A 16532-nucleotide genomic window follows, 5' to 3' on the forward strand; every position below is an offset into this window, starting at 1 on the left:
TTGTGCCCATTAAGGAAGAAGAGACAGAAGAAACAAGCGGGATGAGAGTGTTACTAATGGGTGGAAAATAGTTTTTGAAGCAGATTGAAGATAGTGAACTGAACTATGATGTTGTGAGAAGAGCAAAGACGCTGTTGTTACACATACAGGTGTCAGATTTGCCTGCGGAAATTCATCAGATGCTGCAGGTATTCAACGATATAATAGTGGATAACTTACCCGATAAATTATCTCCCAGGAGAAGTATAATTCATCATATTGACTTTATACCCAGAGCAGGTCTACCGAATAATGTAGTGTATCGGATAAGTCCCAAAGACAATGAGGAGATCAGAAAATAGGTGCAGGAATTGCTAGATAAAGGGTTGATAAGGGAGAGTTTGAGCCCTTGCATAGTTCCAACAGTTCTCACTCCCAAGAAAGGAGGAGAGTGGCGAATTTGCACAGATTTGAGGGCCATCAATAAGATTACCATCAGGTACAAATTTCCAATGCCACAAATGGATGACATGATGGACTCCCTCAGCGGGACAACATATTTTTCAAAGATTGATTTAAAGAGTGGGCACCATCAGATTGGAATCAGGGAAGGGGATGAGTGGATTACAACCTTCAAGACCAATGAAGGAATGTATGAGTGGCTGGTAATGCCATTCGGACTAAGTAATGCACCCAGTACCTTAATGCGACTGATGAACGAAATGCTGAAAGAATTCATTGGAAAGTTTGTAATATTTCACCTGGACGATATATTAATTTTTAGCAAGATGACTGAGGAACACTTTCGACATGTTTGAAGTGTACTGGAAAAATTGCAGCAGAATAAGCTACTGATAAATCTGAAAAAATGCACTTTTCTACAAAAAGAATTGGTTTATCTGGGCTTCGTGATTGCAGAAAACGAGTTGAAGATGGACCCAGAGAATATTGCAATAATTGTCAATTGGCCATGCCCAAAAAGTCTGTTTGAGCTACGTAGTTTTCATGGGATGGCATGTTTTTACCATAAATTTATAAGAAATTTCATTGAAATCTATGCACCTATGTTGCGCACTATAAAGAAGGCAAGTCAACCTTTTCATTGGACCGAGGTAGTAGAGAGGATTTTTTAGCTACTAAAGAAGAAGATAACAGAAAGACCGATCTTAAGATTTCCAGACTTTAAAAATATTTTTTAGGTTCGCTGTGACGCAAGCAGTATGGCCATTGGAGCTATACTTAGCCAAGAAGACAAACCTGTTGCGTTTTTTAGTGAGAAGTTGAATGAGAGCAGGGAGAAGTATTCATCCTACAACAAAGAATTCTATGTTGTCGTCCAAGCACTGAAGCATTGAAGACACTATCTGCTGGGGAATGAGTTTATTTTATTTTTGGATAATTCTACACTACAATGCGTGATCCAACAGCATAAGCTGAACCAAAAGCATGCAAATTGGGTTGAATATTTGTAGAGTTTCACCTTTGTGTTGAAACACATTAGCGGGTAGGCCAATAAGGTGATGGATGCGTTGAGCAGAAGATATTTTCTCCTATAGGAGAGTACAATACAAGTGTTGGGCTTTGAGCATTTAAAAGACTTGTATTGGACCGACAAGGATTTCAAAGAGGCTTATGAAGCCTCTTAGAATACTTTGTTGAGAAACAATAGTCCGTGGTTGGACTATAATTTGCAGGAGAAGCTATTGTTTAGAGGGGAACAATTATGTATACCCGATTTCTTAATGAGAGAGAATATAATTCGGGAGAAGCATAGTGGAGGTCTAGCTGGACATTTCGGCATAGACAAACCATTAGAGCAAGTCAACCATTTTTATTTTTTGCCAAGAATGCGAAGGGATGTGCAGAGATTTGTGACCAGATGTAAAGTGTATCAGTTGGTGAAAGGACACAGTCAAAATACGAGACTCTACATGCCATCGCCCATTCCAAGTAGACCATGGGACTCAGTCAGCTTGGACTTCATCTTGGATCTACCAAGGACATAGCGGGGTTTTGAATTGGTGATGGTAGTAGTAGACCGGTTTTCAAAGATGGCACATTTCATCCCTTGTAGGAAAAGCAGTGATGCCTCTCACGTGGCCCACTTGTTCTTTATAGAGATCGTCAGGCTACATGGTCTACCTAAGTCCACTCTCTCTGACAGGGATGTGAAGTTTACAGGGTGCTTTTGGTGCACCATGTGGAAGAATATGGACACGCAGTTAGGTTTCAGCCTTGCTTATCACCCTCAAACCGACAGGCAAACAAAGGTGGTAAACAGGAGTCTGGGGAACCTACTACAAAGTTTGATCAGTGAAAATTCATGAATGTGGGATCAAGTACTTGCCCAGGTGGAGTTCGCTTATAACGACTCGCCCAATCTCAGCATGGGTTACAGTCCTTTTTAGATCTTATATGGCATGCATCCTCGCGGAGTGCATGAGTTACAAGATCTAGGACAATAGGAAAGATAGAGTGCTGATGGGGAAGATTTCGCTAAAGCGATGAATGATTTACACAAGTAGGTGAAAATAAAGTTGCAGGACAGCAGTAAAAAATATAAGCAGTGAGTAGATTTGAAATGGAGTGAGGTGCAATTTAATGGGGGATGAAGTCCTTGTGCGTTTGCACAAGGAGTGTTTTCCTAAAGGCGCATATAACAAGCTGAAGTACAAAAAGATAGGCCCCTGCAAAGTTCTTTGGAAATTTTCAGCAAATTCTTATGAATTACAGCTGCCATCAAGAATAAGCATCTCACCCATTTTTAATGTGGTAGACCTGTTTCCATTAACTGTTGATGTAGAGGAAGACAGTACCACATGGCCTACATGAGAGACACAGGAAGGGAGCGATACTTGGATGAGACAAATGCCTTACACTCATCCCCTCGATATCGAGAGGATCCTCGACACTCAGGTGGCCAAGCGAACTTGGTGGAAAGAGTATCTGCAATATTTCATTAAGTGGAAGGATCATCCTATTGAGGATAGTTTGTGGCTTAACGCTAAATAGATAGAGTAGGTGGGTTATTTAGTCGAGAAGCTCATGGACCGGAGTCATGAATTCTTCTTACCCCGGGAGCCTGATGCAGGAGCATCTAGCTAAGGTTAGCATGACCGGGTGTTGGTTTTAGCCAAGGAGGACAGGTTCAATGTCTTTTAATTTCATTTACGTTTAATGAATAAAACAATGTCTAGAAACTAGTTTTCTTTTATTATTATTAGTTAAGGAATATTAGGAACAGTACAGTTAGTATAGTGTCATAGAAGTTACATGGTTTTGTCATTTTCTTAGTCCATCTTACAGTTGTTTATTCATAAACACAAGCATAGTATTGTAAACCCTATAGCACAAGAAAACCGAGCATGATTATCAATTGTGCAACTACAAAGAGTAATTGTATGGTAACCAAGAACAGTTTGAGTAACTATTTAGACACAACATAAAAACCAATGTAATACATTCTGGAGGGGTTCAATACATTAGAAGAGAAATACAATACAAAGAGTAATTTCTTTCATCTGAAATATCTGAGTCCATCTGTAACAGTTTGTTGTAACATTTATTTACATTTTCCCTAAGTCATTGAGTAAGAAAACTAAGAAAATATTGTGCGTTCCTACCTATTACATTTTGTTTCCTTTCTATAGAACAGAGAGCGAACAAATAAATTAAATGAGCATTCCCAGCACAAAATCTAGTAGAAAATGTAAAGGATTTCCATAAGCAAAAGCCAACCACAGTACGGGCAGTTTGAAAAGGAATGAGAATGAAAACGGTGAGCAGCGACCCTAGGATAGAGGTAAACGAAATATAAACAAAATTTCCTGTTAATTCTTTTTCATTACAAAAAAAATATTTGTATACATTCAACAGTCCTGAGGTGCCCATTAAAATGGTAGAAAGAATATTATGAAACAGCAGAACCCTAAGGGTGAGGGTTTGCTTGACCACTGTCCAAAAGGTGGTTAATAATTACAAATTTCCCAGGATACAAACGAGGGTTCTTATACAATATTGAACCGGGTTGCATAACAACTAGGAAAACCGAATGGAGTAGAACTAGGACTCTGCCCAATAAACTAACAGAGGCCACACAACAAAAGCAAACTGACAACAGTAGCAGAGAACGAGCCTATCGATGCAAAGCTCGTAGAAGTTTCATCGACCACATCGGTGAATGAACTCTCACCTGCACAAGCAAGCCAATGGAGTGTTGTTAGCCATATGCAAGCAGAGTAAAGACAAGAAGTGACCTAAGAAGCAGAGAACTAAACACATAGTTATTACATTAGTTTTACCTGGGGAGTATTCTCGTGGGAGGAATGAAACCCCACTGAGCTAAAGCCAACGGTAAAACCCTCAGACCAAGAAGCAGACATTGTTAGAGCTAGAGGAAAACGAAGAGGGTAAGCAAATCATGGAGGAACAACTTACCCTAATAGAACTGGGAATCTGAGGAGGCCACCTTGATTGTGACCTGTAGAATGTAGAATAGGCATCCATTAATTTGTATGGGGTTTGGCAACAGGGTCTGCATGCACCCAGCTATGGTTTCTGTTGTTTGTTAGCATGAGACCTTCGCTGGTTCTTGTGATTTCATTGCCCAGTTACTTGGCCACAACATGGAGGTTCTCCTCGAGTGTATAAGAGGGATACTGTTGTTTCTGTTTGCTCGGTTACTATACTTTCCCCTGCTCCAATGTTTTCCTTTCATTATAGTTATTCTAGTTATTAGCTTTGATTAATGGATGCTTGTTCTACGTTCTATAGGTCACAGTCATGGTGGCCTCCTAAGCTTCACAGTTCTGTCAAGGTTAGTTGTTCCTCCATGATTTTATTACCCTCTTCATTTTCCTCTGGCTCTAACAATGTTTGCTCCTGGGTCTCAGGTTTCACTATTGGATGTGGCTCAGTGGGGTTTCATTCCTCCCACGTGAATACTCTCCAGGTAAAACTAATTTAATAATTGTGTTTTCAGTTTTCTCCTTCTTAGGTCACTTCTTGTCTTTACTCTGCTTGCATATGGATAATAGCACCCCATTGGCTTGCTTGTGCAGGTGGGAGTTCGTTCACTGACATGGTTGATGAAACTGCTACGAGCTTTGCTCCGGTAGGCTTGTTCTCTACTACTGTTGTCAATTTATTTTTGTTAGGTGGCCCCTGTGAGTTTACTGGGCAGAGTCCTAGTTCTCCTCCATTCGATTTTCCTTGTTGTTATGCAACCCGGTTCAATATTGTATAAGAACCCTCGTTTGCATCCTGGGCAATTTGTAATTATGAACCTCCTTTTGGATGGTGGCTGACCAAACCCTCACCCTTAGGGTTCTACTGTTTCATAATATTCTTTCTGATGTTTTAATGGGTATCTCAGGACTACCAGATGTACACAAATATTTGTTTTTGTAATGAAAAAGAATTAACAGGAAATTTTGTTTATATTTCATTTACTTCTGTCCTGGGGTCGTTGCGCAGTGTTTGCATTCTCGTTCCTTTTCAAACTATCCATACTGTGGCTGGCTTTCATTTTTGGAACTCCTTTATGTTTACTATCAGACTCCATCCTGGGAATACTCATTTAATTTATCTGTTCGTTCTGTGTTCTATAGAAAGGAAACAAAATATAATAGGTAGGAACACATAGTATTTGCTTGGTTTGCTTACTCAATGACTAAGGGAAAAAAGTAAATAAATGTTACAAGAAACTATTACAGATGGACTCAGATATTTTGAATGAAAGAAATTACTCTTTGTATTGTATTTCTCTTCTCATGTACTGAACCCCTATAGAATGTATTACATTGGTTTTTATGTTGTGTTTAAATAGTGACTCAAACTGTTCTCAATTACCATACAATTACTCTTTGTATTTACACAATCGATAATCATGCTGGGTTTTCTTGTGCTGTACGGTTTACAATATTATACTTTTGTTTATGAACAGAAATATGTAAGATGGACTAAGAAAATGACAAAACCATGTAACTACTATGACACTATCCTAACTGTATTGTTCCTAATATTCCTTAACTAGTAATAATAAAATAAAACTAGTTTCTAGACACTGTTTTATTCATTAAACATAAATGAAATTAAAAGACCTTGAACCTATCCTCCTTGGCTGAGATCAACACCCGGTCATGCTACCCTTAGCTAGATGCTCCTGCATCAGGCTTTCGGGGTAAGAAAAGCTCATGACTCTGGCCCATGAGCTTCTCGACTGAATAACCTACCTGCTCTATCTGTTTAGCGTTAAGCCACGAACTATCCTCAATAGGACGGTTCTTCCACTTGACCAGATATTCCAGATACTCTTTCCACTGAGTTTACTTGGCCACCTATGTGTCAAGGATCCTCTCGATCTCGAGGGGCTGAGTGTGAAGTATTTGTCTCATCCAACTATCACTCCCTTCCTGTGTGTCCTATATAGGCTGTGTGGTACTGTCTTCCTCTGGATCAACAGTGTATGGAAACAGGTTTGCCACATTAAAGATGGATAAGATGCCTATTCTTGGTGGCTGTTGCAATTCATAAGCATTTGCTGAAAATTTCCAGAGAACTTTGTAGGGTCCTATCTTTTTGTACTTCAACTTGTTATATGCACCTTTTAGGAAAACGATCCTTGCACAAATGCGCAAGGACTTCATCCCCCACATTTAACTGCACCTCTCTCCATTTCAAATCTTCTCGCTGCTTATATTTTTGACTACTGTTCTGCAACTTTATTTTCACTTGCTCGTGTAAATCATTCATCGCTTTAGTGAAATCTTCTCCATCAGCACTCCGTCTTTCGTGCTGTCCTAGATTTCGTAACCCCTGCACTCCTTGAGGATGCATGCCATATAAGATCTTAAGAGGATTGTAACCGGTGTTGTGATTGGTCGAGTCGTGATAAGTGAACTTCGCCTGGGCAAGTACTCGATCCCACATTCACTAATTTTCACCGATAAAACTTCGTAGTAGGCTCCCCAGACTCTTGTTTACCACCTCTATTTGCTCGTCGGTCTACGGGTGATAAGCAAAGATGAAACTTAACTGCGTGTCCATCTTCTTCCACAAGGTGTGCCAAAAGTTCGCTGTAAACTTCACATCCCTATCAGAGAGAATGGACTTAGGTAGACTATGTAGCCTGATGATCTCTGTAAAGAACAAGTGGTCCATGTGAGTGGCTTCGTTGGTTTTTCTGCAAGGGATGAAATGTGCCATTTTCGAAAACCAATCTACTACTACCATCACCGAATCATAACCCCGCTGTGTCCTTGGTAGGCCTAAGATGTAGTAAAAGCTGACTAAGTCCCACGGTCTACTTGGAATGGGAAATGGCTTGTAGAGTCCCGTATTTTGACTGTGTCCTTTTTCCGGCTGAAATACTTTACATCTGGTCACAAATCTCTACACATACCTTTGCATTATTGGCCAAAAATAAAAAAGGTTGAGCTGCTCTAATGTTTTGTCTATGCCGAAATGTCTGGCTAGACGTCCACTGTGCTTGTCCCGAATGATATTCTCTCTCATTGAGAAATCAGGAATACATAACTATCCCCCTCTAAACAATAGCTTCTCCTGCAAATTATAGTTGGACCATGAACTATTGTTTCTAAGCAAAGGATTTTGACAGCCTTCATAGGCCTCTTTGAAATTTGTGTCGATCTAATACAAGTCTTTCAAATTCTCAAAGCCCAGCACTTGTATCGTACTCTCCTACAGGAGCAAAGCTCTTCTACTTAACGCATCCACCACCTTGTTGGCCTGCTCGCTAATGTGTTTCAACACAAAGGTGAAACTCTACAAATATTCAGCCCACTTAGCATGCTTGTGATTTAACTTGTGTCGTTGCATCACATATTGCTATGCAGAATTATCCAAGAATAAAACAAATTCATTCCCCAGCAAATAGTGTCTCCAATGCTTCAGTGCTTGGACGACATCATAGAATTCTTTGTCATAGGATGAATACTTCTGCCTGCTCTCATTCAACTTCTCATTGAAAAACACAATAGGTTTGTCTTCTTGGCTAAGTACAAATCCAATGGTCATACCCCTTGCATCACAACGAAACTGAAAAAGCTTTTTAAAGTCTGGCAACCTCAGGATCGTTCTTTCTGTGATCTTCTTCTTCAATAGCTGGAAAATCCTCTCTGCTGCCTCGGTCCAATGAAAAGGCTGACTTGCCTTCTTTATAGTATCCAACATAGGTGCGCAGATTTCGCTGAATTTTTTTATAAATTTATGGTAAAAACTTTCCAACCCATGAAAACTATTTACGTCAAATAGAATTTTTGGGCATGGCCAGTTGATAGTTGCTGCAATCTTCTCTGTGTCCATCTTCGACTCGTTTTCTGCAATCACAAAGCCTAGATAAACTAATTCTTTTTGCAAAAAAGTGCACTTTTTCTGATTTATCAGCAACGTATTCTGTTGCAATTTTACCAGCACACTTCGAACATGTTGAAAGTGTTCCTCCCGCATCTTGCTGAAGATTAATATATCATCCAGGTACACTATTACAAACTTTCCAATGAATTCTTCCAACATTTTGTTCATCAGTCACATAAAGGTACTAGGTGCATTGCTTAGTCTGAATGACATTACCAGCCACCATACAGTCCTTAATTCATCTTCAAGGCTGTCTTCCACTCATCCCCTTCCCTGATTCGAATCTGATGATACCCACTCTTTAAATCAATATTTGAAAAAAATGTTGCCCCGCTCACGCAGTCCATCATGTCGTCCATCCATGGTAGTGGAAATCTGTACCTGATGCTAATCTTATTGATGGCCCTCGAATCTGTTCACATTCGCCATTCTCCACCTTTCCTTGGAAGCGAGAACTGTTGGAACTACACAGGGGCTCAAACTCTCCCCTATCAGCCCTTTATCTAGTAATTCTTGTACCTTTTTTCTGATCTCCTCATTGTCTTTGGGGCTAATCTGATATGCTTCCTTATTCGGTAGACTTGATCTGGGTATAAAGTCAATATGATGACTTATACTTCTCTTGGGAGGTAATTTATCAGATAAGTCATCCCCTACTACATCGTTGATCTCCTTCAACATCTGCTGAATTTCTACAGGAAAATCTGAGACCTCTATCTATAACAACACCATCTTTTCTCTTCTCACAATAGCATAGTTCACTTCACTATATTCAATCTGCTTCAAAAACTATTTTCCACCCATTAGTAAGACTCTCGTCCCGCTTGTTTTTGCTGTCTCTTCTTCCTTGAAGGGCACAAGTGTTTTCTTGATCCCATCTTTGACAAACTTATAACAGTTTGTCTTCTCGTAATGCACTACCTTCCTGTCATACTACCATGGCCTTCCTGGCAGTATATGACATACATCTATCGGAATTATATCACAAATAACCTTATCCTTATATCTGCCAATATGGAACTAAACTTCGCACAGTTCATCCACCAACAACTGATGGCCTTTTTGCAGCCATGATACCTTGTAAGGAGTGGGGTGCTTCAATCACTTCAACCCCAACTTCTCTACCATCTCCATGGCAACCAGATTATCTGTGCTCCCACTATCGATAATCAACGAATGATATTTTCCATGTGACTTACAAATTGTACAGAACAATTCTTTCCTTTGAGTTTGTTCAGTTTTTTCTTTGGCTAGTTTCAACAACACTTTGTTCAAAAATAAGGCTTCCCCTATTTCTGACACATTTTCTGCTTCCTGGGGGGGTGCCTCTACTTCCTCTAGCTATGCAACATACACACCTCTTTTTCCAACTTGTTCTACTTCAGGACACTCAAAAGATCTGTGCCCCGCTTGTGGCACCTGTAGCACTGATAGATAGCTCCTCTTGTTAAAGAAATATTTGGGCACTACAACCCCAATCACATATGTCAATAAAACAAGGGCTCTCAAACCCCTAAAAGTGTTGTTTCATACCCCAAAGGATCAAGGTCAACTGATTACATCATTTCCCAGAAGTTCTCCCTGAAAAATTGCTCAGAAATGGTCAAAACAGGACCATACGGACTGCTCCGTGCTAAGGGTGCGATGCATCTCACCTGCTACACATAAAGGGTGTGATGCATACTGAAAAGCCCTTCTGTAGGGTGTGATGAACGAGAGTAGAAAAATGGCAGAGGTAGTTTGTTAGGTGGAAACCCAGAGAATCTTCTAGAAATTGCTCATATGACACTTGCCTCTCTCAATTCGCCCAGGGATGCGTAAGAGATCATGAAATATCCAAGTGGAACTAAGAACTATTAGTGAAATGACACTAATCAAAATCCCAAGAGCTGACTCACCCCCTACAAATATCTATATATGGATCCCTCATCCTAGAGATCCAAGGGGCTGGAATTTTGTAATTTGTAAGGAAGTGTTGTTGGTTTCTCTTTGAGACATTGTATTGTTGGGTGATCTAGCTTTTCATGAGGTGAAGAGGGCTTTCATGCTGGGAGGATGATGCTGGATCAGACAGCTGGGTTGTAATCCTCTCTTCTACTACTTCTGTCAATAAATCTATTTGAGTTTTCCTCCATTTATTTGTATATTTCTAAATCTTGTATTTGTGTATGCATTTGTATGGTTAATGTACATCTGATTCTACATTGTTTATGGTTATAGATCTCTATGCTTTGATGGTATTTTGTTGCTTTAACTCTACAGGTGTTCTTTGAAACAAGTCAAGTGAGAAAAGAGTGGAGAAGCTATATCAAATGAGAGAGGAAACAAGCAAGGAGCCAAGCGAAATACTGTGGTTGGTACTCTCTGCTTCTCTCTCATGTATCTCTCATAAAGGAAAACACAAGTTAATTTCAATTGTTTGTTTCTAAGATAGCTACTTGTCTTAGTGGGACTAGCAGCTCTGAATGGACAAGTTTTCCCAGAAACAAAATGGCTACTCCGCTAGGGAACGAATAGTTTGTTTGTTTGTTACTGTTGTTTTCTTTATAAACTACAGACGGAGCCTGAAGTTAAGCCAGCTAGCCTTCAAACTACTTTTGCTATGCAACTGCAAAGTAGATCAATGTTGCTTCAGTCAATCTCTGGGTTGGTTTATGAACTAAAAATCTAAATTCCAAACATCCTAAGTGCCTTGGTGGTAGCTCAATAGCCTCATTAGATCAGCCCCTATACTTTGTGTTTACTGTCTATCATAAGCTCGGCCTAAATCCCTGAACCTAACTGCAAATTGTTGGTGAAAACCAAGCTCAGTCTCGTCCCTGGACCATCGCACTGTCTCTCATTGGAATTCTAGATGCATCGCACCTCTTGTGTGTTGCAGGTGAGATGCATCCCTATTTTCCTTAAGGATAGGTCTGATGATCGAATGAAACTGTTTCTACCTCCAGATTTTGGTTTTTTCTTCATTGTTTTCAGCTCTATTTAGTAGTTTTGCTGTCTATGATCAATATATCACTATTGAAACCTTCTTCCTTTACATTATTCAGCCTCCATTGATAAGGAATTATGAATTTTTTTAATGTATTTTTCATCATTTACAGTCCTCCTTTGAAAACAGTAGCTTAATCGAACTGTCATCTTTTGATTTGAAAGTGTCGCAACTGTCGTTTTCAGTCAAGAAAAAGAGTGTTGTAAAGTCTTCCTCTTTTAGATAGTCGATTACACTTTTGCCATAGTATTTGATTTGAATTATCAATTCTTTGAAGTGTCGAAAATAGTTTTCCATTTGAAAGAGAAAGTGTCATCTTAGTCTTCCTTTCGTTTTTTGAAAAGAAATTGTTAAAGCATCGCTTTGAAGAAAAGCAGTTTAGATTTGTACTTAATTTTCTTTTTGTCATTCTCACATTAAGGGAACTGAAAAACAAATACATACATGTGCATTTTCATTTAGACTACATGCGGAAATTGATTTAGGAAAAGTGCATTTAGTGTGTGCTCTCTACTCTATGTTGAAAGAATCATATTTTCCTTTCCTTAGTAGCTAGGATTTTCATTGCTAAAAGTAAATAAATGACTGTTTATCATTTTATATTGCATATTTAGGAATTGTACATCTACATCACGTGGTGAACCTTGAAAGGCAAACTCTTTAAGAAAGATCAACTATAAAATAAACCTCAATGAACATAAAAATGCTTTGGAACCTAACGCACAACATTTAGAAGTCTAGGCTAGAGACGTATTCTGGTGTCGTAAAGCCTGGTAACTATCGTTTTCATAGTAGGTTGGGTGATTCCTCCTCTTTGATACAACAAGTGCCAATACAGACTTGTGCTCCCATATATCGTCGAGTATATATTGGGAGACCATAATAGGCTGATATCCTTTATCCTTAGGAAGCCGTGTTTGTCGCCCTATCGATCACAATGGACTGAACACAACATTCGGGAAGATTGACTGTCGTACGTAAAGTCCTCGGTAATTTCTCTATAATTTACCACCAAGGTGTATATTGCAGTTTTGCGATTGGTTTGGTAATCCCTTTGTCTAGATTTCTAGAGTAGTCACTTTCATTCCTTTTCAGACTCCTTAAAAGAAAAGGTCCATCTAAGCACTTGTCACTTCAGGCTAAATAAAAAGCGAAGGTGACTAGAGTCATCTTTAGCTTTTTCTCGAATCTTAAAAATTGAAAAATCAAGTCGTGTCAAAGCATCATAAAATTCATTTAATTCAAAATAACATCACTATTCCCTCGTTGGTCTTAGGTTGAGAAAATGGAGTCCACCAATCAAGGATTTCCCCTTGGGGGCAATCCTAGTCCTTTCTCCTCTTGGGGAGATGTTGGTGCTCCACACATGGCTACATTGTCCCTTCCAGGACTCACAATTGGCCTGCCAGTATAGCTTTTCTCGACCTCTATCATTCAAAACACCGTAAATCTTCAACAATCAAATTGGCAACCATATGATATTGAAGTTGCTCCCCCACCTTCCACTTCATTTGTTTCTCCCTCTCCTTCTTCTTCTTCACTTGGTGAAACTAGTAACACTAAAAACCAAGTAACTGAGAAGAAGAAGAAAGGGAAGGAGAAGAAGAAGAAGAAGCCAGTGGCGAAAGGGGGTAACCATGCATCGTCTGGCAAAAATCCACACACTGCACCATCCAAACCCAAATCTCTGTGTGGCATTTGCAAAGGATACCACTATCATCGAGATTGTCCCTACATCCTGCAAATCTTGAGAGACTGGTCTCCTCGCATGCACAATCCGGTGTCTTCAACCTCTGTCGATTATGTTGAGAGTACACCGTCAACTAGTGAAAATGAAGTCAATGGTAAAAAAGGAAGATCTAATTTTCCTTGTAGGTTGTGTGAAGGAAATCATGCCCTCCACCGTTTCCCTTTCCTGGACGAAGCTAAAAGAGTCTTGGATAACCATCCTGCTTCATCGTAGCGACTTCCTCCTGGATACAAGAAACCCTTGCCAAGTCCATTGCTAGTTGAAAATCTGACTGAAACGCCTCTGTTGTCGGTCGAAACACCTATCATTGAAGATAAACCTTCTGAGTCCACACCGGACCAAAGTCAACAGGTCGAGATGGTATTCGACCCAGTTTTGTCTTCAAAAGGCCCACCTTCAGATGATACAGTCTCCAAAGAGAATGAGAATGACACCATTCAAATTGTTTTTGTTAACATAGAACTTGATGAACAGGGGGGAATCTACCCATTCCTCTACTATAGGAGGGAAGTTCCTGAGTTCAAGAGATTCATCCGGCATTTATTTGGTCCCTCTTCCAAGAAATCTAGTCATTTCCTTTGATTGGAATCTACTAGCGAGACCCCGCCTACCATCTAATGTACCATTCCAAATCATAGTACAAGCTTACAAAATGATCATGGCTAGTACTATCATAGATGAAGGGGCTTCTGTGAGTATCCTTTCCTCAACTGCTTGGAAAGCGCTTAGTTCGCCATCGCTTCTGCTTGAGATTTGAAATCTGTTAGGTTTCAATAAAGGACCCAGTCGACCATTAGGGATCCTTCCAAATTTTCCTATAACTTTGAGAAGGAAAATCGTTCATCTGAATGTGATGGTAGTAAAAGGGCCTCTAGATTACAAGATACTCCTTGGGCGTGACTATATTTACAACATGGGAGCTATTGTTTCCTCACTTTTTTGGGTGATGTGTTTCCAGTGTGAAGGCAGAATGGTCAAGCTCGTTGACCAGCTTTCATTCCCCGGTTTAAACATGGCTACTAGTCAAATGCCATCCCTAAATGGTCTTTTTGCACAAGAATGTCTCATCAACCTCCAGTCCATCCATCTAATGATCGTGAATGATTCGGTGAATGTGACTAAACCCGGGGGGCATGCACCCTGGTCTGCTTCGGTAGAAAAGCTACAGATATAAGGTAGGTTTCCTCGTAGGATATATGACCAATCTGACACAACCGTCCATTTAGGAAAATGGGATCAGTCTGGAATAAGATTTCCCGTCAAAGGTTATGAGATTGGAAGCTCCCACCATTCACCTTTGTCTATTTCGATGGACAAAGCTAAGGAAGTGTTTTGGCTGCTACGTGGACGAAACAACCTTGCTTTAATGCAAGAAATTCCATTTGGTAACCTGGAAACTCTACTTCTCTTTATATCCACGGGCGTGGAAACCTTTTCTACGCAAGTGAAAAGCAACCAGTGTAACTCTAACCTCATAGTTTTACTAACTTCAACTGCTTATGTTAGGTCATTGGTCTGAACCACCATTCACCTTTGCCGAGACAGACAACAATGGCAAAGTAAAGGAAATGTTTCCTGTCGAGAAACTATCCTACCTAAGCTTAGTAGTTCTTTAACCCTTAGGACAGTAGTTGGTCATTCCTAGCTTGCATACAAAAGGCTCGGAGCAAAGTTTCACATGGGGCAAGCTCCCTAAAAAATGAACCTACTGATGAGAGACATCCTTATTATACGACTGGCACGAGCACATTTCTGCAAAGTTCAAGCTCGTTAAAAAATAAACCTAGCAATGAGCATATGTTCCCCCAGAATTCAAGCTCATTAAAAAATGAACCCACATTCGGTAAATAACCTTTGTGATCACATTTCTATCAGCTTTTGAGCCTTGGTCATGTTCTTACCATCACCTCCACTTTTTAGCCAATCAATCACCTCCACTTGATTATTTACCCTTTTGAAGAACAGCTATGAAGAGTGATTCTACTAGCCACCTTCTTTACACTGTCGTGATTGAAAAGTTCCAAACCTTACCTGGAACCAGTTACTATCCAAAAACATCACTTGTTCCTCAAAAATGAGTCTCCTTTAAGCTCTTTTTAGACTCGTAAAATATGAAAATATTTTCGAGAAATTGGCCTCTCTAGCTCGTTAAAGTGATTGGAAGTGCCATCCCTCCTCTATATTCTAATCTTTTTGGACCTGAGGGATCATTACACAAAAAGATCGAGCGCTTGTCTTTTTCGGCTCGCGAAAATAATCAGAAAAGTCATCCCTTTCGTATTTTTTTATACTTTTTCGGACTTAAGGGATTATACTACGAAAAAGGACTACTGGAGTTTCCTTTTCGTCTCTTTTTAGACTCTCTAAAACTGAAAAGGACAGAGTTATCTTTGTCCCTAAACTCATTAAAACAATAGCGACAAACTTGTCCACACGGACAAGAGCGATTTTCACTGTCGCTAGGCTCGCTAGAACATAGACACAGGTTTGCTTGAAGGGAAAATTATAGAACAAGCATATGTTATCCTCCTTAAGCTTGACAAAAATAAAGAGGTACTGGTCAGCAATGACTAGGGGAAAAGGTAAGAAAACTTGAAGAACTTCATTGGTAGTAGGTCACTCTTGAACATGACACTTTCACTCCATCACCATGATTGAGTCGGGTAGGGTTATTCTGTTCACCGGTCATATTACCATTGGTCCTCCATACCATCCATTTTGGGGTTAACGCTACCAATCCATTCCAATGTCACCGATATGTTCAAGAGAAGTCACTCAGAGAATTCACCAACCCAGCTAACACCTCATCCGCTACAATACCTTCACACTCCATTTTTTCATGACCGCCACCCTGAACCTTGTATCATCAGATCGTTTTCACCTCCACAAAATCATTTTCTCCATTCCATGTCGTAGATGTGGGATTCATTAAGGCCCTCCTATGATGGGTCACTTCTTGTTGACATAAGTTCATTATCCAAGAAGTTGATTTAGGAACAACCCTTTCAGTACTTTGAATCTTGCATGCTTCAATGGCAAGTTTCTCACTTCCAGCGACAGGTTTACATCAATGGCCTTCGACCGAAAGATTTTGTGTGGTGTTCGACATCGACTCATGTATTCACACCATGTGAATTGTACTGTAGTACCTTGAGGGTCATTATCATTATTGGTGAATCCTCTTGCACTTGTTAACACCTTACATCATTGGCTGGTAATCAGGTGATATCTTTCCATGTTCGACACCAAAACATCTTTTCACATGGATCAACTTGTACTTCGGGCAAAGATTGAATGAGTTTGAAGACCCCGGATCTAGTTTCATCCATCTGGCCTGCGATATATTTAGGAAATAAAGACATCAAATGTACACCATATCTGCACAGATAATTGTCCAAGCTAAAGGATGATGGCTCTACCAGAATCATCAGTCTGCCA

Source organism: Pinus tabuliformis, chromosome 8, assembly GCF_031772625.1.
Source record: "Pinus tabuliformis cultivar Carrire ecotype Pingquan chromosome 8, CPIR1, whole genome shotgun sequence".
Classification (NCBI taxonomy): domain Eukaryota; kingdom Viridiplantae; phylum Streptophyta; class Pinopsida; order Pinales; family Pinaceae; genus Pinus; species Pinus tabuliformis.